The sequence below is a fragment of the Fundulus heteroclitus genome, chromosome 4 (genome assembly GCF_011125445.2).
Source record: "Fundulus heteroclitus isolate FHET01 chromosome 4, MU-UCD_Fhet_4.1, whole genome shotgun sequence".
NCBI classification, from domain to species: Eukaryota; Metazoa; Chordata; class Actinopteri; order Cyprinodontiformes; family Fundulidae; genus Fundulus; species Fundulus heteroclitus.
This window is the reverse complement of record NC_046364.1, coordinates 19,535,608-19,542,124: the sequence shown is the minus strand read 5'-3', so window position 1 is coordinate 19,542,124 and position 6,517 is coordinate 19,535,608.

Below are 6,517 nucleotides of genomic sequence, written 5' to 3'. Positions count from 1 at the left end.
TATTTAAATCTTTTACTATCTAAATATTTAATTAAAAAGAACAAATAATCTTTTAGGGATAGTGTGCTTTCAAAATAACCAGCAAAAATACTTCTTGAAATACAAGATGTGGCATAATTCCCCATACATTGAATCAACAACGCAGGAACAGTTTCAGAAAAATAAAACCGGGCTCTTACAAATTCACAGGGGGAACAGTTTATAATCTTTGGGATTGTACATACATGCCATTTTTTAACCTTTATTCTAAATATAAAACTAACAAGCAACTAACAAATTTAGAGCGCAAGTAGAAGGCATCTAGCATGGCTCAGGGAGCACAATTCCCCTGGCAGCACCCTTTAGACCCAATGCAAACCTTCAGGTCCATTCAGTCCTAAAGCATGTGTGGCGTAAATTCATCACATGTAACCTCCAACAAGGGCCTGCCAGGAGATCCTGCGGACTTCCCGCGCAGCCTACATTTCTGGAACTGCATTGGCTGTGTGTGCAGACAGGGACAATCATATTCCCAGTCAGATGGTGGCGCCAAGCACACAGCGGATACATAAAAAACGCCTGGTCAGGTAACGAGCAGAGAAAGAACTCAAAACAAACAAACAAAACACCAAAAGTTACTTTAAAACAAAAATACAGTCAGGCAAGATCTGTTTTTTTTCCTTGTGAGGATAATTTATCTCTGAGACAACAAGGATAAAATAGCTGCACTGATATTCTGGTGAAAAATCACTTTACTCTTTCTTTTTAGTTCTTTTCTTCTCCTTCTCTGAGTAGACAGTATATAAACCAGCGCATTATCACCCCCCAAAGAGGCTGTAGTGAAAACAGTATATCTCTGAGGGGAGCGCAATCAATCAGCCGAGCTAAGATTAGTATGAACAGGGGCGCGTGTTTGTCCGCGAGGTCCAGGCAGCTCACACACACAGACGTGGTGAGGTATGTCAAGGCCTTTAGGGCAGGAAGAAAATCAGAAATGTTTGTTCGACATTTGTTGAGAATTGACATTTAAATGTGAACAGGCTAGAGCCAGGCTAGCTACTTTATGTCATTTCCAAATTTTCAGGCTAGCTAAACCTGCTAATTGCTTTTGCTTCTAGCATGTTAGCATAGGGCAGTCATATTAGACTACTATCAGTCTTATAAAAGTATTTCACCTAAATTCCCTACCACATCACAGATAACATAAATCATCTAAATGAATAATTGAGGGGAATAAACATATTATTGATGCAAAACATACATCATACTGTGTACTCAAACTGGAAAATGGTGTTATACTGGACTGGACTGGAACAGAAGTGGGCTTGCCATATTTATGGGGACTTCTGTAAATGATGTGTAAAAAGCCCTAAAATGAATTAATTTTTGTGTTGCAATTACATCAATCTCACTCAGATTGTTTTTAATTATTTTTTTTTATTTGAGTATATTTATTCAAAGGGTGAAAATCCCGTGGTATTGAAGTAGTACGGATTAGGGTCAACTGTGGCTCGGTTCCTGGTACAGCTAGCATCCATCCTGGTGGAATTGAGTTTCTAGGATCTTCTTGTTAGTAATACATAACGTTCTGTTTCCCTGGCATGTAAATATGAAGTAACACAGAGGTTACATCCCAGTTGCTTGTTGGGAAGAATTTTGTCCCACCATCACAAAACTAAATGTGGCATTTTCTAAACTCTTCTGGGACTTTGACTGGAACTGTGGTGGTCAGATGACACAAATGTTAACTTTTTCAGCAACAAGCATTCCTGCTGGGTTAGCCATGAAACAGGGGATTAATATTTGGAGCATCATCTTATGTCCACTGCTAAGCATAATGGTGGAGCTATGATGCTGTTGGCCAGTTTCTCCTCCAAAGGTTACAGAAACCTTGTTAACGTGCAGGCCATTGTGAACTCTTTGAAATACCAGCTCTGCCAACTCAAACTTGGGTCACTATTGGGTCTTTCAGCAAGGCAATGATCAAAACATTTGGCTAAATCAAAGAAAGAAGCAGTTTAGCAGGCACAAGAACGAACCTTCTACACTGCAGTCCCCAGAAATAATCCTAGACACAACTAGTGTGGGGGCAACAGTGTTACAACAACAGTTGGAAGTAAAAGCTGAATTCGTTTTAAGGCTTTTTACACATCCTCATTAGGGGTTCCAAAAAATGTAATGAATGCAAGACATCCCTTTAGATTTGTTTTAGCAACAAAACAGCATTTAAAAAACAAAAGTAAAATAAAAAACACTTCAGTCACTTCAGTGTGAGTGATTATGAGTTAGCTGGATTAGAATTTTAAAAAATGGCAACATTGCAATGCATTATGCATCATAAAGCTCTTTCACAGTCCAAAACACAATTTGGAGAACTCTTGTGTTTAATATACTCTTTGTTCAGCTAAGGAGCTGACAGAAAACAACCGTGAAACTTGGTGACTTTATACTGAATGTTTGTTTTCATGTTTAAATGCATGCGTTACCAGCATGCGTTTGACTTGAACTAACTCTGGCAGAAGACTGCATGTGCTGACAGCCATTTTCCTGCAAATCAAGAGGTCTCTTTGCATTGCTCTCATGTTGAACTTTGACTATATTTTCAGAATGTGAGCTCTGCACCTGAGCCCCATCCTCCACCTGTTGTTGCTTACTGAAGCGCATATCCTAAAGAAACCTATTCACAAAGTATCTTGCTTGTTGTGTTATTTGTGTTGCTTTTTTAATCCATGCATTACTGCTGTAGGGAGCATCCCCACAAGTAGGATTAGGCCACTCAGTTAAGATGCATGTCTTTATTAGTCCTGATAGAATTATATTGTTGGTTCAGCTAAATCATGTATTTATTGCTTATACTCCAAGGACAGAGTAACGTAAAGTAAATGAATATGCAACATCGCTTGCACTGACAAACATTCATATTTTTAGGTGCCTGTTTAAAGTATTTATTTTAATTACTTAAAATCTGTATCCTTTCAGTTGAAGTGGGGGGAAAAAAAAACTCACCGTCCTCTGATTTTATGAGCAGGAACCTTGGTCTGATCCAGCATGTACCAAGGCATTATCATAAGATTATTATTCATTTTTGGTTGACGTTGAAGTATTTTAGGCATGTCAGAAAATTCAATAAATAAGTTACTTTAAATAGCTTATTTTTCTAGAAATCTGGGAAATCTTTATAGACATTAAAAAATCTGAATACTAATAAACAGCTTGAGGTGGTGTCACTTTGCAATTTTAAATGACTCTTGGTGCAAAATAAAAAATATATGTTTTTCTAAAAACCTTGAAATTTCTTTTAAATTATTATTATTTTTTAACCTAAACCATAATAGAACTATCTGAACCACGTATTTCAATTTTTGGTTCTTTTTAATTGTGATAAAACTGGGTAGGAGATGTTTATTTATTATTAATAAATGTCCTTCCATTTGGTTCCCAAGTAGTTCAGACTTAAAAACTGTAATCTCTTTCATCTCTAATCTAATCTCACCTGAGAAACGGTACAGGGAAATAACCCAACTGGTTATCAGTCAGATCTAAAAGTAGGCCTGACCCTAATATAACAGTGCTGGTCAGAAATTTACATACATTCATCATTGACATGGAAGTCATTTTCATTTTGGGCTTTTTAATCCCTCTTTTCCAAGGTGGTATAATTTTACAACATCAGTGATTTTTTTGTGAACAATTGTTGGATGTGTACATTTGATTTTAGTGCAACATATATTTGAGCCTGCATGTGCAATTATATATGCACGCTCAAACATACATACATCCCACTAATATTTAATCACATTTGCCTTAGTAATTTTAGAACAAGGGTAGCTTTTTAGCTATCCTTGCTTTTAGGAATGTGGCAGGATACTTGACCACTCTTATCAGTAATGCTGGAAACCATTTAAACTGGGTGGTTTCCTGCAACGGAGCAGACTTAAGAATAGTCCGTGAATTTTCTACCTGGTTAAGGTCACAACCGTTCTAGATGCTTAATGTCAGTCTTCATTAGCCATTCCAAAACTGGTTTTGGCATGTGTTTAGGATCGTCTTAAATCTATTATAAAGTAGAAGATGCTGGCTCACCAGTGTCACTGTCCACAGTGAAATTAGTTTAACATCAACATGGACAGAGAGGGTGCAGGCCAAGAGAAAAGACTCTGGACCTGGGACCAGGTAATTTCCTTCTGGAGAAGGTTTCTTGGTTGGAGAAATCAAAGATTGAGCTAAATGACCACTTTCAGCTTCACCACAAAGCGAGATGGCTTAAACCAGGAAACGATGTATTCCAACAAGACAATGATCCTAAAAAAATGTCAAATCTTGTTCAGGAATGAATAAGGTACTCTGACACAGTTAATGGAAAAGAGCTAAATGCTAATACATTCTACCAATTCTTATAGAACGATTATCCTGGCATTTTTGCGCCAGAAGCCTTTTGATGGTTACAAACGTGTAGTTTCGGTGCAACTTGGTTAAAGAGATTTAATCAATTATTAGTTGGGATGTGTTTATTTTTTAGCCTGAATGTATAATTTTGAAACTATCTTGGATTAGAAAGTAGTTTTCTTTTCTATTAGGTTTGTCCCAAGCCCAGATAAATGCAGGGGGTTCCAGCAATTGGTGTAAAACTTCTACCAATTGTACAATGCTAGTTAAAAACATAATCTGCATACCAGATTGATAAAGGTCAGTGTTAACAACAGCCGCCACCGGCGCTGGTAACTGACAGTGTTACTGTTGGTCAGCAAAGAAGAACATGATGAATAGGATGAAGACGTTTCCGTATGCAGAAAGAGAAGAGGAAAGGGTATAGTCCAGGACAGAGTAGGGACTGTGAATGTTGAGCCTATAACTGGAAAAGCTAGAGAACTGGCTGACATAATGCAGAGGAGGAAGGTAGACATACTGCGTGTTCAGGAGACCAGGTGGAAAGGAAAATAGGCTGCAAGCTTAGAAGCAGAGTTCAAGTTGTTGCATCATGGTGTAGATGGGAAGAGAAATGGTGTAGGAGTTATCTTGAAGGAGTTTGTCAAAAATGTTCTGGAGTTAAACAGAGTGTCAGATATGGTGATGAGTCTGAAGCTAGAAATCGAAGGTGTGATGTTCAGAGTTGTTAGTGGTTATACCCCACAGGTGAGGTGTGAGTTAGAGGACAAGGAGAAATGCTGGAGTGAGTTAGATGACGTAACGCAGAAAATCCCCAGAGGCGAATGAGTGGGGATTGGTGCAGATTTGAATGGACACATTGGAGCTGGGAACAGAGATAATGACGAAGTGATGGGCAGGTTTGGTATCCAGAACAGGAACGTAGATGGACATATGGTGTTAGATTGTGTAAAGATGATGGAAATGGCTGTAGCGAAGACTTTTGAACAAAAGATGCAGGAACACAGGGTCACTTACAAGAGCAGGGGTAGGAGTACACAGGTGGATTACATCTTTTGTATGTGTATGATGTACTCTGAAGAACTCAGTGACTGCAAGGTAGTGGTTGGTAAGAGTGTTTCCAGAAAGCACAGGATGGTGGTGTGTATATAACTCTGATGGTGAGGAAGGTAAAGAGGAAAAAAAGCATACCAGTGGACAAAGTGTGAACAAGGAAGAAGGTTAAGTCAGGCTCTGGGTTGCCCGAAGGTGCTTCCAGATGACTGAACAACTACAGCTAATACTATGAGGTACTTGAAGGAAAAGGTGACAAGGAGACTTAGTGGTGGGGCAAAAAAGTATAAGAGCATGTTCAGAGAACGAGATTTGCTAAGAAGATGTGGGACACTGTGAGGACAAAAGAACTAAGAAGTACAGGTAGATTAAGCATAAGGTGAAAGTAGAGGTAGCTAAACCAAAACAAAGGCCATAGAGTGACTTGTATGATAGCTTGGACAGGCAGGAGAGAGAGGAGACTTTATACAGGTTGGCGAGGCTGAGAGACAGAGACGGGAAGGATGTTCAGCAGGTTAGGGTGTTTAAGGATCAAGACGGAAATGTACTAACAGGTGAAACAAGTGTGATGGAAAGATGTGTGGAGTATGTTGAAGAGTTGATGAATGAGGAAAATGATAGCAAAGAGTAGATGAAGCTAGAAAGAGGTCAGGAGTGAGCATTGGTAAGCAGCGGTGTGGTTTCACCAGTGTTGTAGTCAAGTCACTATGCCTCGAGTCCGAGTCCAGGTTCGAGTCACCAGTGTTCAAGTCCGAGTCAAGTCCAAGTCATTAAAAAAAAAAATCCTAGTCGAGTCCGAGTCGAGTCCACTACTCATCCGAGTCGAGTCCGAGTCGAGTCACTATTGACGTGTGATGTATGACATGAAGCAGTAACATTCCATTGCACTAATAACTCTTTCGCTGTAGTTACCCTTGGTTTTACTCGGTAAAACTACCGCTTTTTCCAAGTCTAAGACGTCTCCTAACCGTGGTTTTTAAACATTGTTGTTATGGAACGCGCAACAGCGACTCGAGGTACGCTGATAGGCCGCATATGAAGGATGTTAAAGCCGCAAGCGGCGTCGATCGGCCCTCGCAGCCAAGCGCACTCCGGCCTA